Here is a 17,582-nt window from a genome sequence, read left to right as displayed (position 1 = left end):
GCCTCACTTCTTTTTTTTTGTTGTCCATCTTTGTGACTGGTGAAATGAATTTCGGTGTTTGCTCATGAAGTTGAGCATTTTTTTTCATATTAATTGGCCTTTCATATTTTTGTGTTAATTGTCTGTTATTACATTTTACCTTTTACATTCAAATACTGTAAAGAATATTATCCTGTTACAGCTATTTTATTTTTTGCTTACCTTTTTATTGAGAGACAATGCCTCCCTCTGTCACCCGGGCTGGAATGCAGTGATGCAACCATAGCTCACTGCAGCCTGGAACTCCTGGGCTTAAGTGATCCTCCAACCCTAGCCTCTGCTGGGACCACACATACGTGCCACCATGACTTGCTAGTTTTTAAGTTTTTTGTAGGAACAGGGTCTCACTATGTTGCCCCAGGCTGGTCTCCGAGCCTTGAGCAATCCTCCTGCCTCAGCCTCCCAGAGTGGTGGGATTACAGGTGTGAGCCAACACATCTGGCCTTTTTTTGCTTACCTTTCAATTCTGTTTGCTGTTTTTTGACATATAGGGGTTTTACATTTTGTTGCAGTTGGATTACCTTGCCTTTTGTTACTTTTTTCATTGCTTCTATAAAGCTAAATCTTCTTTTCCCATTCCAAATTCAGAAATAATTTTCCACTAATTTAGTTTTCTTCCTTTTCTTCTTTTATATTTAACTCTTTAATCGCCACAAATTAATTTTGGTGACTCTTATGAAGTAGGAGTTAATTTTACTTTTTCTAGAATATTATCTGGTTCTTGTGTTTATTCAGAATCCAGTATAGCTATGACATGAACCAAAACAAGTGATTTTTCTTATTTCAGTGCCTTGATTTTCCCATTAGGAGAAATGAGGAAGCCGTGAGTACCAGTGGAAGGACCAAGCCAGGAAGAGGGACTGGAACCATCTCAGAAGCCGTTCCCCTCAGCCTGGAACTTGCCCTGTCTCCTCGCAGATGAGGTAGGAGGCTCAGCACAGGCTGGCGGGAGCAGCCCACAGCAGCAGTGAGGGTCAGTGGGCCTGTGAGTTAAGAAGAAGGTGGCACAGAGCGAGGGTCTCTGGGTCCTGTTTGACTTTTCCATGACTGGGATAAGTAGCCAGGGCTTGGCTAGTTGGAGAGTTACTCGAACCTCAGGTGACATTGTAAGGCAGCACATGGTGTAAAAGAGTCCTAGCCTGGGAAAGTCCAAAATCTTGGGTCTGCTTTTCAGTTCACTCACCTATCTCTGTGACATAGCAAAGTCTCTTAACTTCTTTAATTTTCCAATTAGTGGTATAGTTGCAGGAATGAAATAAAACTGGTCCTGATTACTCAGAGATTCATTTACTGATTACTCTTTTTGTGAGCTGAATAAAGAGTACAACATCTCTCAAAAGGTAACAATTTGATATTTCAGGAAATTAGTTAAGAGACTTTGCTGTATTATGCAGATGGTTGACTGACAGCTGAGCCCAGACCCAAGATTCATTTATAAAACAAAAGAGAAGTACATACTCTGAGGTTTATCCTAAATAAACTAGTCTAGGTAAGTGGCTGAGCTGGGTTTGCCATGAATCAATCTGCTGAGTATATTTCTTGGTAACTAGTTCATCTTTCCTTAATTCAGTCAACAAATATGATACCCAGTTTAGTAAGATGATGACGGATGTCATGTAATACTCCATCTGGACGACTGTGTGCTTCTCAGCTTCCCGAACTTTTCTTAATCTACCTGAAGCTTCCCTTCTGAAAGGTTTCTGTCTTTCCTAACAGTCTCTTCTTACCGCCAGCTACCTCTTGTGTTTAAGAATTTAAGGAAGATGAGCTAGGAATCAAGAAATAACCCAGAACTGATTCCTGTCACTGGCCCCACCCTGCCACTTGCCCAGAGCTGTGGCATAAATTTTTTTAATAGGCTGAAATAAAGATAGGAATAGTATTTTGGTATTAAGCATTGATAAAAGTAAAGGCCATGAGATATACCTGCTCTCACCATGTTAATTTTCTATTATTGGTATTAATAAATTATTACTTACTAACATATTAACAAGAATTGCATCGAGAAAAAAAAGCAGCCACAGGCCAAATCTTTTGAATTTCAAATGTTTATATTAATGTATTGTATTCTAGAAAAGTAGAATTGTCTTAAGTAGCTTTGTAATATAAAGTCATCTATCAGCCCATGACACCTATTAGAATGTTTCAACCTTTGTCTCCCACTTTTTTGTTTCTAGACTGAGTGTACTTGGTCTGGTATTTGTGGCATAACTTACAGAACACATAAGAATGATACAGATACTACTTAATGACGACCTAGTACAAGCTTAGATAGCTAAGGTGAAAGCTTCTGTGGCCTTAACATTTTCCTCTTGAAGAATGTATTTGCTGTAATAAAATACAGTGACTATTTGAAATCTATAAACTTATGTGAGGTCTGGATAAATCTGAGCAACTTTCTTTTTTGTGCTCCAGGAACCCATGCACTATATATACAAATAAAGCTTAAGTAAACATCACTGCTGCAATCTGTGTTTTGTTTGATTATATTACGTATTGCCTGATCTTTAAATAATGATGAAAAATAACATAACCATGTTTTAACATAAACCTTGAATTGGATATGAACTTAAGGGAAACAGTTTCTTGGATAATTAAACTTTATTGTCTCACCGTGCATTACTTGCGTCTTGTAATATTTTTTAAAACAGTCCTGGGGATTTATTTTTTGAGGCGTCCAAATGAATTATTAGTTCTCAAAAGCCGTAGGATATTCCTGGGTCGATATATCCCCAAAACACTATTTTTAAACTGCTTAGTTTATTTTTCTTAGCATGCTCATCTGCTGCATAATTTTCTTTGCTATGGGTCACATGATTCCTCCCGTCCATAACTCACGCACTTAAAATTCTCACTTCCTGATTGAGCCATCAGATTACGTAAAATGTAAATCAGCCTGAATACCTAAGAGCAGGAATTTTAAGGGGGAAAATGCCGTTTTCTTTTCCTGTGTCATTATTAACCCTTAAATATCAGAGTGAGTGTCTGCTCACCTATTTGTATTTGGAAATGAGAGACTGTTAGGGGTTTTTCTTGGCCCTTCCCTTTCAGATTGAATCAGACTTTGCTGCTTTCCTTATAAAAAATAATGTACCAACTAGGTAGACGGTGGGAGTGGTATCGTTGCAGGAATGAAACCAAAAGGGTTCCGATGATTGAGAGAGATCTGAATGAAGAGTACAGCATCTGTCAAAAGGTAACAATCTGATATTTCAGAATTGCAAGTGGCCATTTAGCCTTTCTGCTGCCTGAAAAAAAATGAAAGTAATTTCTAGCAGGCAGGATGACACTTGTTTTATCACGAATCTGACAATCCAGCACATTTTCTCAGAGCAATTTTGAAGTTGTCATAGAAACAGCATGGCATTTGGAGGGTCTTTTTAGTAGTTCTTTAGCTAGAGTTAATTAATTGTATTAACTCTGGATGTTTTTCTTTTTACTCCTGTTCGACAAACAAGGGCTATAATTGCTCAGATATGTATTTTGTGTTCTATATTTTTTGGTGACTGTAGTTTAAAGATGTGATGTTTCGTAAGTGGTTTCAGTAAAGGTTATCAATTGATTTCAGATACGCTAAACTTGGGTTTTTAATTTCTCTGTAAAACTGCACTATCATTGTGGCACCGGGATTTAGTTTTATTTAAGAAGTGAATGTGGGGAGATATTTGCACAAATTCAATTGTGGCTTGCTTCCACTGGTTGCAGCTATCCTTTGCTTTGATTTTGGTGTATTTAGAAAAAGAACTGGGGAATGCAGAAGGGGAAATGTGTCAGGCTTACAGGAGAAAATTGTTTCTTTAAAAACGCAAGAGGCAGGCACAGCACCAAAAGCATGTTCCAGAAAAGAAAGAAATTTGACTTTGTGAAACTTAAGAACGCAGTGCTCTTTGAAACTCTAAAGTATACTTAAATAAATTCTCCCCTAGGAAGATTTGTGGGAACTTTTTATTGGTGGAAAGTAGGTTGGAGCTTCTATTATTAATAGTAAAACTCTGTGGCAGAAATTCTTGCCAATATGGCGGTTGGTGAGAAAGGAATCCCGTTTCTTGGGCAGGGAGAGGGTCAGAAGAAAGAATTGTCTGTGCTGGGGTCTGGATGCTGGGACTTAAAAAGTATTAGATATACAGTGCTTTGTGCTTTTTGTTTCCTTGTATAAGTGAACCGAGAGATGTGACACTTCTAAAACGTCTCGTGAGTTTTGTGGGTTTAATGCTAATGCCACTATCCTTACTGTTCTGTGAGTATTTGTTCAGCCACGGGTGATTCAAGAGAGTTGGGGTAGCAGCGTGTGCAGCCAGCAGCAGTCCAGGTGCTAATGTACCACTGGTGATGTCAGGAGTTACGAGACAGCGGTTTCAAAACACTGCAGTAAACAAGGTCAAAGTGTCCCGTTTCGCTGGAAGAAGGTTTGTTTTTATGAGCTGGACAGTACATGGATGAAGTAATTTTTCAAAACAAACTTTAAATTTATACATGTATTTTTTTTTTCCTTCTTTGGATTAAAAAAAATTGGCCCGTTGAGATTAAATAATGGTTATGTTTTTAAGCAGAATTATGTTTCATATGTTTTTCCAGTCTTTTATTGATTTTCTGTTTTTCACAGAAGAAATGAAAATAACTTCTGATGTAGGGATTCTTAAGTGCAGTTTTAGAGAGCAAGACAGGACCCAGTACTTTCAAAACACGGCAAGTGCAAGTCACAGTCCCTAGTAAGATATTCCTTCTCATTTTGTGCCTTTGACTCTTATTTAGACAGACGTTTAAGTACGAGAAAGCTAATGGCGCAGATTCTGCTGACTGTGTGGCTCTCGTCTTAATGCGTTTTCCAACCTTGAACCTGAGAATGCCAGAGGATTGAGTCTCTGGACGTTCATCTGAGCAGATATCTGCTGGCCGCCTGGTTCCTGAGCTAACAAGTGGGCGTCCCAGGCTTGTGTGTGTAGTCACAACAGTGGAGGTGCCACGTGGCACCCAGAGGTCGACTGGGGCTACCGCGGGGCTTCCCGATCCTCACAAGTGTGTCTTCAGTGTCTGAGATGAACTGGCAACTTGGGGCATCTTTAGAAGCGCAGACATTTGGAGTTCCACGGCAAACCTGGATATAAGCACTCACACAGCTTTTAAAGTGAAAGCAAGGACCTTGAGGAAGGAATTGCCGTCATCTCATTCCCGTCCTGCTTACTGGGCTGGGGAACAAAGTAAGTTCTGCTTGTTTCTTTGTTAGTCAGTCTCTCCTGCGTGTTTTTTCTTGCTAACATTATTAGACACCCAATATCTGGCACATGCCAAGTTTTTCCCCCTTCATTGGGAAGTAGGATATAGTTTATTCAATAACTGATTGCTTCTTTTATCTTTTCCCTCTTCCCATATCTGGTGTGCCGGCTTGCTGTTCAGAGATAGGAAGAGATTGAAATTTATTATCAAGGAGAAAACAAAAGGTGTTTTGTTTTGTTTTGTTTCTAAATGGTCCAAGAACTTTGCCATTAGGTAAATGACTATGACACAGACAAGGCGTTTTGCATGGTGTGACCAGGAGTACCTCCAGCAAAGCAGCCCCAGTTCGCCGCCCTGATTTCCATTTGGAAGCAGGCAGAGTGGGTTTCCCTAGCACTGGTGTTAAGGCAGAGGGTCCTTGTGCAGGAATTGTGCAGAAACTAGGTGGGAAGCTGTCATAGACAAGAGGCTGCAATTTAAAAACGCATCAGGAAATGGAAAAGAGCTGCAAGAATATCAATTATTTAATGATGTTGATCAAAACAAATTTAATATAAAAATGAGATAAATGTATAGAGACCTAACCCTGTCAACAGCAACTAAACTTTCTTTCATGTTAGAAAGTTTTGTGCCATGTAGATTTATGGACAATGTGCTTAATTGCCTCTAGAAAATAATGAAGCGGCTTCGTCACCGCCGTAGAAGATCCTGTGACACTAGCCTAATTCTGACACGTGGCTCCTGTTTCCCATTTTGTTTGTATCTTATGCTGATCCTCTCTCCAGGGATGTGATGTGGATTGATTAACTTGTAATACAAAGTTCTATGGTTTTTGAAGATGCAGAGTAAATAGAGATGAAGAGTGGTTTGTGATTTGTTATTAAATGATCTTCCCTTCTACATTTAGGACTGATTTTTACTGTAGAATTCTTTTTTTATTTTTTTGTTTGTTTGTTTTGTCAACTTGAACAGCAATACTTTGAAGGTAAAAGATGGGAGCACGACTGGAGTGGAACTGGAAAGCAGAAACTAGGGGTCTTCTATGTCTAGTGTGGAATATTGTGAATTTAAGGTAGAGCTTCTGTGTCCTGGGAATTCATATTTTATCTCAAAGTGGTGCTGATAGGACTGGAGGTAGCTGTATTTCATTTGAAACATTCCAGCCTCTTTATAGGAATATCTGTGAATTATTAATTCAGCAAACATCTTTAAGTGTCTCCTTTATGTATAGTGTTGTGGTTAGAGCTGTAATTGTTTCACCATTAAATTTACAGAAATTCAGTTTGTAAATGAAAAATTTAGAACAGTTTGAAAGAAGGGCGAATGAGCAGAGTATTACCATCGAAACAGTCTTGTTAAAGATAGTGCCAAGTGAGCAGGACTGTCCCTTCTAAGCTGCCCCTCCTAATTAAAGGGAAAGGTGGCTGCCATCTGTCTTCTTTCATTCAAGGCAGTAGGGGGTCTAGGGTAGAAGGAAGCAACCCCCCCTTTATTTTTCTCCCACTCTTTTTTATAGTCAGCTTTCTCCCTAGTCAGTGACCCAGAAGGTCATTGATGATCTGTCTGTCTCAGAATGAATAGTAACATAAGCATGCTTGGCACTTGCAAAAAAAGAAAGTTTATAACATGCACTGATCCATTTAAAGTTCTGCTTGAATTATGTCTGAGAGTATTGTAATCTCTGTGTTGGTGTCTCTGCCCTGTTTGTTACCAAGGGCACTACTGGCAGGAAAAGTGGGGAGTTTTACTTTTATTGATTTTGCTTTTCCATGAAAAAATGTTTACACTCCACTGGGCATCATCAGAAGATGGCAGCACGTGGCTGTGTACAGGAGATGTGGGGACGTGCAGGAGTAGTATTCTGAACCAAAATCAGGGACACCTGTTAATGATGATACATCGATGTCATCTCAGGGGAAAGTGTGAACAAGCATGGCAACAGATGTCCAAGACTCAGTGGCGTGCTGTAGCTTTTTGGACCAGTTATTGAAATTAATTCACACTGTTTAGCTTTTGTTAAGCAATAAGCCTTTTAACCTTTTTCTTGTAAGAATACGTTGCAGGAGAATTTAGTTAGTTTGGGGTCATGTCTTAATTGCTTTGGAAATGTAGAATAGTCCCTCCAACAAAATGACTGCATTTTCTTGCCTCAGTTTCCACCTCTCTCAATAGAAGAAATATCTGCTGCTTTTATAAATTATATTATATAAGAGAATATGAAATATTTTCCATCTTTCATAAGAACTGTATTATAACTGAAAAATTCTCAAATCTTCAGTTATGTTGATTTTCAATTTTTATATACCTAAGCAAGGTGTTAACAGTCTTCTAAAGAGATTCAGCTGTTACAAACCTTGTTTAGTTCCCAAGTAGCAGGTATGGACTTCTCAAAACATACTGGTTTTTAGAACTCTCTTTGTGACACAGAAGTGTGGTATTTCTTAAACCCGTAACAATATATTTGGAGAGCTCAAATGTGAAAGTCATGTCTGTAATTTTATTTAGAGCTTTTTTTTTTTTTTTTTTTTTCCCAAATTTGTCACCAACTTGCAACGAGATTTCTTGGAAACATAGATGTGTTTATGTTGTTGTGCCTTGAGATGAACATGTGTGGGCTTCTGAAGACACTGAATGTATGACTGGATGATACCTGAAAAGTGGGTCACTTCCTAGTCAGCGAAGGGTACACAGGGCAGAACAGGCAGGGCTTTTTGGCTTTTTCCATGTTTCTGCTTTTGGTGTGTGTGTGTGGACTAATTTTAGATACTCAGCTAGGAACTTGACTGGCTATCCTTTTTAGCATGTGATTTAAATTAATTTGGTTTTACCCATCAGTATTTATTTCAAGGGGACTAAATAAACACATTAAATGAAGCACTTAAGAACATTCTTATTTTGACTATCCACAGCGGTGGGAAATCTCTGTCCTTTGAGGGTAGGAGGAAGCCAGTAGTTAGGTCTCGTGAATATGGTAGGTGATCAAACCACTGATTGAAGTCATTGTTTCATGTTATAAACATGTGCGGAGCCAGCTACTACATTTCATTAGAAGGTACTGTAGATTCAAAAGTGAACGTGGGTCTGGCATTTCAGAAGGACACAGGGTAGTGAGATAAACGACTGTAAAAAGAGGCAGCACTGTAGACTGATGTCCTGTAACAGAGGTGCACATGTGTTGTTAGAGCCCAGAGGGGGTCAAAATAAAAAGACAGGGCACAGTGGCTCATACGTGTGATCCCAGCACTTTAGGAGGCTGAGGTGGGAGGGTCACTTGAGGCCAAGAGTTCAAGACCAGCCTGGGCAACATAGAGAGATCCCCATCTCTACAAAAATAAAAATAAAAAAATAAGCCACACATGGTGGCATGCGTCTATAGTCCTAGCTACTTGGGAGGCTGAGGCAGGAGGATCACTTGAGCCCTGGAGTTGAAGGCTGCAGTGAGCTATGATCACACCACTGCACTGTAGCCTGAGTGACAGAACAAGATCCCATCTCTGAAAAAAATGGATGAGTGAATTAATTAAATTTCAAAATAGAGACTTAATGGAAAATGAGAATTGTTGTGTACATGATTTATGAAGTGGCTTACATAATAGAATTTTGGATATGAAAGCCCTGAAAAATAGCTTCCTATTTTAAGGATGAACAGACTGGGATTTATTTCTGAAATTCTATAATTCTCAGTCAGTTGTAAGGCTTTCATTATATAATAGACTTTTTTTTTAACCAACGGAAGTTGGACCTCTTCAAAATGTGAGGTCCAAAAAGGTTTTGGGTATTGTTTGAATAACTCTCTTCTCCAAAGTAGACTGTTTTTGAAAAATGATTTCTTTCTGACATTTTAAAATTGAATATTTTTGACACACTGAATGCATCGAAGCATTATATGTCGTGTTTATTGCCGAGAGTAGCTGTATAGCTTGTGGGAGACAGTTAACTTGGAGCTTTCTTGCATCTGGAAGTATGGGGAGAGAAAAGGCTTCTACACATCTCCTTTCATGTTATATTCTACAGGGAAAAAATTTCTATCCTGTAGACACTAGGTGACTCCCTTGTGGATAATTTCATTTAACAATGATTTATGGGTGTTGCTCTATGCCAGGCACTGTTCTAGGAACCGATGCCAAGGCTCAGCTGATGGACTACAGACATGAAGCCCTGTGCTCCTCAATGGCACACTGTAGGTAGATACAGAGCCACCATCTACTGGGTGCTTCTCCTAAGTGTGACAGTGCAGGCTGGCATACAATGCTACCCTCAAAGAGCTTGAAGCTAAGGTTCGCAAGGTTCTGTGCACAGATAAAATTAGAATAAATGCAGAGATGCCATAACAAGATGCCTTAGCAAAAAGAAAAACAAAGAATAAATGCAGAGAGAAAGAGAAATGTATAAAAGGTAGAGAGATAAACACACCACAAGTTCATAGAAAAGAAAGGTTGTGTGTTTATCTGTGGCTGGGATGCTCAAGAAATGCTTCATGGATAAAGAGCCTTTGAGCCAGACATTGAAAGAAAGGTAATGTTGAACTTGAGGACTTGGAGTATCCTCATTGAAGGAAACATGAGCAAACGCATAGGTAGGGAAGGGCAATGCCAGGTACAGAGTGGGCAGGAATCGATTTGTAGTTGCTGGGCAATGGTGTGTGTAAATGACTAAGGAGAAGATCAGGTAGCAAAGGTCCTTGGAGGCCAGAACCCAGAGAGCCTTGAATGGCATGTAACTAAATGATTAAAACTTAAGTTACTGGGGAGCAATGGAAGAATTTGAGTGGCAAGAGTCCCCATCCTGAAGAGAGGCGTTGTTGGGGATCAGCATGTGGGTGCCTCTGGACTGTGAAATAGCCAGAGCTGGGAAGCCTTTTAGAGCTGCTGTAGTGGTCCAGGAAGGAGGTGGGGAGGGTCTGGGTGAGGGCAGGCCACTAGATGGAGAAAATGAATTTATGAGATGGGATTTAGGAACTGCCTAGATAATAGGGGTTGGCTGATGGGAAGCAAAATGCCCCAGAGCTTTGAACTCAGGTGCCATTCATTATTTCTATGCCATCTGCCAGGCATTACATAGCTATTATCTCATTTAATCTTCTCCTAATCTTGTGGGTTCATATTTTCATCCTTATATCAGAGACGAGAAAACTAAGGCTCAGAGAAAGTTAGCAACTGGTCTAAAATTGTACGGTTAACAGGATCTAGAACAGGGACTTCGGTACAGGCCTCCCTGACCCCCAAGCCTGTGTTCTTTCTACTGTACTAGGCTTGGAAGACAGCGGACGTGAGAGTGAAGACAGTCTCTGTCCACTCTGGCATATTCAGCGTAGGTGCTGGGGAGATTCCCACCTTTAGGTGTCCATCAAGTGGCTGGAGACATGGAGCCGAATCTCGAGGACATCGGGAGGACTGAAGGTCTGCATCCTCACTTATTTATTTAGTAGTTATTTGTTGTGTCTTCATAGACCAGCTTGGCAGCACGAATGCTGAGGTCAACAAGAGAGGTGCGTCCTTCATGGAGCTGCCAGGCTGGGAGGGAGCCCTGATGGCGTGGCTTGAGTGTAAGGCAGGAGGTGTGCAGATTGGCCATAGGAACTTACTGGCCTAACCTTGTCAGGTCAGGGAAGCTCTCTAGAGGCAGATGTGGTTCTCAACATGATACTCAAATGATGAGGACCCAGATAAAAAGTGGGAAAATGGCACATCCCAGGCCATAGAAGTAGCGCATACTCAGGCAGAGCAAGAGAGGAACACAATGTCTTTAAATCAAAAACCACATGTGGCTGGAATGGAGGGAACAGCGAGGAGATTAGGCTAGAGAGGTGAGCAGGAACCAGAATAAGAAATGCCTTGGAAGCTGTGAGAGGCTTGGGATTCACCTGTGAAGAAGAGAGTAGCCTCATCTGAATTCCTTGCCGCGATCATGGTCTCCAACAGGTTAAATGGCTGTGGAGTCTAGAGGTTTTTTCCCTCGGTGTGGGCATCACCTCTTCTGAAAGGATGGTGTAATGGCTAATTGTATGTATCAGTTTGGCAAGGCCACAGTACCCAGATACTTGGTCAAGCACCAGGCTAGATGTCACTGTGCAGGTATTTTTTTTAGATTGAGGTTTAACATTTATATCAGTAGACTGAGTGAAGCAGATTATCCTTTGTAATGTATGTAGGCTTCATATATCATCAGTTGAAGGCCTTAAGAGAAAAAGACTGAAGTCCCTAAAGAAGGAACTCTGTCTCCAGACTCCCTTCAGACTCAAGACTGCAACATCAGCCTGGCGCGGTAGCTCACACCTATAATCCCAGCACTTTTGGAGGCTGAGACGGGTGGATCACTTGAGATCAGGAGTTCAAGGCCAGCCTGGCCAACATGGCAAAAACCCATCTCTATTAAAAACACAAAAATTAGCTGGGCGTGGTGGCAGGCGCCTGTAGTCCCAGCTACTTGGGAGGCTGCGGCATGAGAATCACTTGAACCCAGGAGGCAGAGGTTGCAGTGAGCTGAGATGGTGCAACTGCACTCTAGCCTGGGCAACAGAGGGAGACTCTGTCTCAAAACACACAAAAAAAGACTGCGACATCAACTCTTCCCTTGGTCACCGGCATGCCCTGAAGATTGTGGATTTGTCGGTCCCTATAATTGCATGAGCTAGTTCCTTAAGGTAAATATCAGTATCTACCCCTACCTCCACCACTCTCTCTCTCAATCTCAACCTCTCTCTCAATCTCCATTTACCTCTCCCTCTCCCCCTATTGGTTCTGTTTCTCTGGAGAACCCTGACTAATGCAAATAGGAAGATAAAGAAATTTAAACTGTTCGACTCCCGTTGATATTAGCAGAAAGCTGCATCAGGCTTCTCTAGGTGTTCTTGGTGTATGTGTATATTGCTTTTTGTATAGATGAGAATAGTGAAGTACAGAAGGGATGTAATGTACCCACAGTCATGCAGAAGGTTGATAGGAGAGCCAAGGAGAAAACTCAGGTTTCAAACGTCTGGTGTAGTTCAGGTGCTTTCTTGCTATTTGGCCCTTATGTTTTTATTAGCAAGGTAATAAAGTTACAGAGTTTGCCGTGCGTAATTATTGGTAATGTTTATGGAATGTTCTCTGTATGTCAGGCACTGTTTTAGTTGCCCTACAGGTGTTAATGATTTTAATCCTTACAGCTACCTAATGAGATAGGGAATAATAGGATCCCATTTTACAGATTTTAAGCAATGAGTCCTGAGTGACAGAGCAGGACTGAAGACTCAGGCAGCCTGTCTGCAGAGGTTGTGCTGTTGACCACTCCACCGCTTCTCAGCTTAATGCCCTGGGCACAGCTTTTCATCTCTGCCTTTGGAACCATTGTGCAGAATATTTATGATGGTAGTGCGCTCTTGGTAGGGCTTGTATTGAAAGAGAAAATGCTTACAAGTTATTTTTCAAGAGGCCCTCCGATAATGCTTCTTAGCGCCTTGAAAAACAGAAAACATTCCCATTACAGCAACATTGTAGACCTCCTGCTGGAGTATATTTTTAGCAACTAGACTTTGCTGTCTAGCCTAGTGACACTGGTGGGCACTGATTTGCCCAGGGTGATACAGGAGTGTGGTAAAGTGGTGATATGAGTTGGCTCCTGATTCAGCATTTTGGGGTGTGTTCTGGGGGAGAAGATAGCAAACCTCTTTGTGTGTGTCCCTTGGTTCTTTGAGAGAACAGTCATCATAACTCCCATTTATTAGGTCTGTTGTGTGCTAGATGCTGTTTTAAGTGCTTTATAAACATTGTCTCATGGAATCTTCTCAACAGCCCTGAAGGCTGGCATTACCATCCCATTTTATATATAAAGTAAGCAGTGATTAAGGAGTTAAGTCACATTTCCAAAGCAAGTAGCAGAACCAAGGATTAAACCTCATCTGAATGACTCTTAGCCAGTGCTCTTGGTCAGTTGGCTGTGTCTATACTGGGTATCTATACTGGAGCTCACCATTCTTCCCTGTAGACTATGAACTCCGTGAGGGCCTTTATTGATTCTCCACCATACTTCGCACCTGCCAAGTACACTACCTGACACATAGTAGGTGCTTAATGCATATACTGTCATGTGTCACTTAACAGTGTGGATAGGCAGTTTTGTCATTGTGTGAACATCATAGAGTGTACATCCATAAACCTAGACGGTATAGCCTACGACATCCCTAGGCGATATGATATGGCCCTGCTGCTCCTAGGCCACAAACCTGTACAGCCTACACTACAACTGTACTGAATACATTGTAACACAGTGGTAAGTGCTTATATATCTAAACATACATAAACATAGAAAAAGCAAAGCCGTACAGTGTGTTACAATGGCTACGGTGTCACTAGGCAATAGGAATTTTCAGCTCCACGTAATCTTACCGGCCCGCCATCATGGATGTGGTACACCATTAACTGAAATGTTATGCTGCACATGACTGTGTACGGAGCGACTAACAGACCCATTGTGTTCTCTGTGATCGCTTCTGAATGACTACAGGACCAGGGCCAAAGAACACAGACCTGTGAGTGCGTTATGGACTTATGTGGGTTTAGCCCTCATGATAGATATGAGCATATCGTAATGAGTATATCTAGTGTGTGAATGTATATCATAACTTATCCACTTTATGGATATCATAATTTATCCATTTTAGTGATTCCAGGACATTGTATCTATCTGTGCTTTTTTGTTGTTGTTGTTGTTGAAATGGAGTCTCACTCTGTCACCCAGGCTGGAGTGCAAATGGCACAATCTTGGCTCATTGCAGCCTCTGCCTCCCCAGTTCAAGCCATTCTCCTGCCTCAGCCTCCTGAGTAGCTAGGACTACAGGCACACGCTACCACACCTGGCTAATCTTTGTATTTTTAGTAGAGATGGGGTTTCACCATGTTGGCTGGTCTCGAACTCCTAACCTCAAGTGATCTGCCTGCCTCAGCCAAAGTGCTGAGATTACAGGCATGAGCCACCGCATCTGCCCTCTAGCTATGCTTTAAGACAGGTCTCTCAGCCCGGACTGGAGTCATGTAATACACGGCTTTGTCAGTAGCTCTCCTTCCCGCAAAGAAGTCTTGATAATCTTATACTCATCCCTGCCGTTAGGATTCAGGACCAATCTTTTATAGCCTGTACACCACACTGGTCTAGGACAGCACCTAAGTAATACTCATGCTATAAAATATTCATCAAGTTATATATTTTTTAAAACATCCCAAAAATTATCTTTTTCCTCTACTGAGAAGAATTTCAGGCTCCCCTCTCTCTCACTGCCTCTCTTCACACACACCTACCTTAGTCTGTCACCTATTTTGTAAACATATCTTCTTTAAAAAAAGAAAGAAAAGGCAGTACATGCTTTGTCAACTGAAACTAGATTATTTATATTTGTAGCATTTTTTTCTCCTTGAGGTTAATTTCCTTTGCTTCCCATAACTGGAAACCAATGATTCACTGCCATTATATAAGCTTATTTTTCCTCTTGGAAATAGTAAATTATAAGAGGTTTGACCAAAAAATACACATCAAAATTAGGCAGTATTTGGTGTTTAGCCTCCATCTGCCTTGTCTTCTTGTCTTTAGTTGTGCAAGTAGATGCTGATGATTTCTGGCAGAGCTAAAGTAAATCATGTGAATTTACTTTTTTTTCTCATAAAACAGATGGCATGGTCTAGCTCTGGGCTTGTATGTTTCATGAAGTACATGGGTCTGAGTGCATATTTATTTTGTGAGCCAAGGTTTATGCCTTCTTTTATAATTTTCTTTCACCGAAAATTACCCGGAGAGCTAGAAACTCCGTTTTTGTCAGTGTAAGAAGCTTTAGAATCCATATCCAGACTAAGGCCACGGAACAATGTAGATTCACTCAGTGAAAACTCACTAGCGGCCTTCTTTGTACTAGACTGTCACCTTTGCTTGGCTTTGAGAAGCTTCAAACTAGGGCAGTTTATGTTTGGGAATGGCCAGTCAAAATAGCAAGACAGACATAGGCAAGGATGTAATTTTTTTTAAATTTAAGAGGGGAATGGTGGAGCATGAATTAAAACAGAAGGTACTCTTACCTTCTTGGAACTATAAAATAAATACATTTGAAAAAGGCACCCTCTCAACCTTCCGAGAGTCAGAATTTTTGCTGCCACCCCTCATTTTGAATCTATTCTGAATTTTTTATTCTTTTTTTAGTAAGGAGGAAGAAAAATTTCTCCTGAAGAATTCATTGGAAATTAAAATTGACTTGCGTATTTTGTATTTTTTGGAATGTGATGAAGACTGATTTGAAAGTGCTGGATTTGGTCAGGCAAAGGAAAGGAAGACGGTTACATGCAGTCATCCTGCCTAGCTCATCCCCGCCACGATGGAGAAGTGGGGTTGCTTTCGTTGTACTTTTTTCATTTCTTTTCTTGCCAAGCCCAGTGGCTTCTGTTATAACATGTGGCAACTTCTCCCTTGGAGACTGACTCAGTCCAAGTTACCATAATATTTAGGACCAGCTACAAAGACGTTTCTTCCCCTAAACCTGTGCCAAATCTAAATCAAACTATCTTCTCCTCCTTAGCCATTCAAATAGCTCCAGCTCTTATATAAAAATACGAGAAATACATAGGCCTCTTTTTGTTTTATTCCTGTTCAAACAGATAAACAAGGCACATCATGCCTAGTGTTGCTTTGAGCTCCATCACTTCCTCCTAAAACAGTCTTATACTATGTCGATTTTAAGAATTGCAACTTAGGTGTTCAGGAAGGAAGCAGACATATTCTGAGAGCACAGTCATTGTCTATGGTCTCAGAATATGTTTGCTTCCTTCTAGAACATCTGAGTTCTAGAAACTGCGTACAATAAACTGCTGTCAATGCTGCTGGAGGAAGGAAGAGTAATTCTGACATCACTGGCCTTCAACAGGTGTGGCTCTGAGCTTCTGGGCCTCAGAAGCCCTGACCTCTAGAGCCTGGGGGCCAGCAGGGCAGGGAGGTGATCTCATCGTGGATGGCCACAGGTCATCTACCTGCCAAACAGTTAACCCTGAACAAGTCACCTCGATTTATTTTGCTTTTAAAAAAGAAAGTCAGCAAAATAGAAAAAAAAAAAAAAAAAAGATTCTTCATAAATAAATTTGTTCTGATCTGTAAATACCCTGGTCATTTCCCCCTTGGCATTTGATATACATAGTGTAGGCATATTTTAGTCATCCTTGCTCAAGTAATTATATTCCATAACCAACTTTATTAGCATAAATTAACTTCCTCATATTTTTAGCAAGAGTTACTTTCCTTCATTGCTTAGCTTATTGTTTTGAAATATGAATTACTTCCAGCACAGTTCATTTTTGTGGATGGCATTTCTGTCTTTTTAATTTATAATTATTTGACATATACAAAAGATGGTATGTAATATACAAGTAAACTCTAAAGCACAATTTTAAAGGTGCTGCAGTGAACCACCATCCAACTTAAGAATTGGCTCATTACAAATGAGCTCTCTCTAAGCATCTTATTCCTAGCATTTTCCTGCTTTCCCACTAGTCTGAAATTTGTATTCATAATTCTCCTGATTTTTAAACAAACATATATTTTTATCACAGTGTAATGAGTAAATGTGTGTTGCTAAAGGCATTTCGAGACATATAAAAATACTATCGGACTATGCACGGTCTTTTTGGAACTTGAGTTTTTCCTCCACATTATATTTGCAAAATTCACCCATGTTTTCAGGTATAGCTACAGTTCCTTCATATTGCCAGAATATTCTAGTATGTAAATATATCATAATTTATCCACTATCATGTTTATTGAAGGGGGGTGGGAAACAAGGAGCTCTCTTTTCAGACATGTTGAGTCTGAGATCTCTATTAGAAATCCATTGGAAGTGATGACAGGCAGGCGGATGCTGTAATTCAGGAGAGAGGTCTGAGATGGAACTAACAGCGTGGAGATGGCATCTAAAGCATTGTTTTCCCGACTGTTCTTAGAATGATGGGCTACTTAGCCCATCAGCTGAGATTTTTGTGTTAACATTTTTTTTTTAATTTCTTAAAGGTCTACCTGGTGTTTTTTGTTTGTTTGCTTTTTCCCAAATCTGCCTGATCACTTTGCTGAGGTGTGACTCGTAAGGGAGTAAACGAGGAGAGTATGAGCTTCAGAGAAAATGGGGGGAAGTATTTTGCCAGCCCTCATGGAATTTTGTGAGATCCAAATGAAATGCTAGATGCAAATTTGCTTTGTAAACTGAAAAAAGTTATGCACTTAATTATTATATTTGATGATGGCACCTTGTTGGGTTCTGCTTAATACCTCATATTCACTGAGTGCTTACTTCATCTGTATTAACACATCTCATCTTTATAACAATC

The 17,582-nt window shown here is 40.4% G+C and overlaps 1 long non-coding RNA gene across 1 annotated transcript in view; it reads left to right on the top strand.

Moving 5' to 3' along the window:
- Positions 1–2,502, top strand: part of LOC112620712 — a 163,897-nt gene extending 161,395 nt beyond the window's left edge. Inside the window, exon 5 of the long non-coding RNA XR_003118577.1 lies at positions 847–2,502. This is a non-coding gene — a long non-coding RNA (uncharacterized LOC112620712). The remainder of the gene's footprint in view (positions 1–846) is intronic.
- Positions 2,503–17,582: the final 15,080 nt, after the last annotated feature.

This window comes from Theropithecus gelada, chromosome 3 (assembly GCF_003255815.1).
Source record: "Theropithecus gelada isolate Dixy chromosome 3, Tgel_1.0, whole genome shotgun sequence".
Lineage (NCBI taxonomy): Eukaryota > Metazoa > Chordata > Mammalia > Primates > Cercopithecidae > Theropithecus > Theropithecus gelada.
Note: the sequence above shows the minus strand (reverse complement) of the source record. Positions and strands in the feature narration are given on the sequence as shown.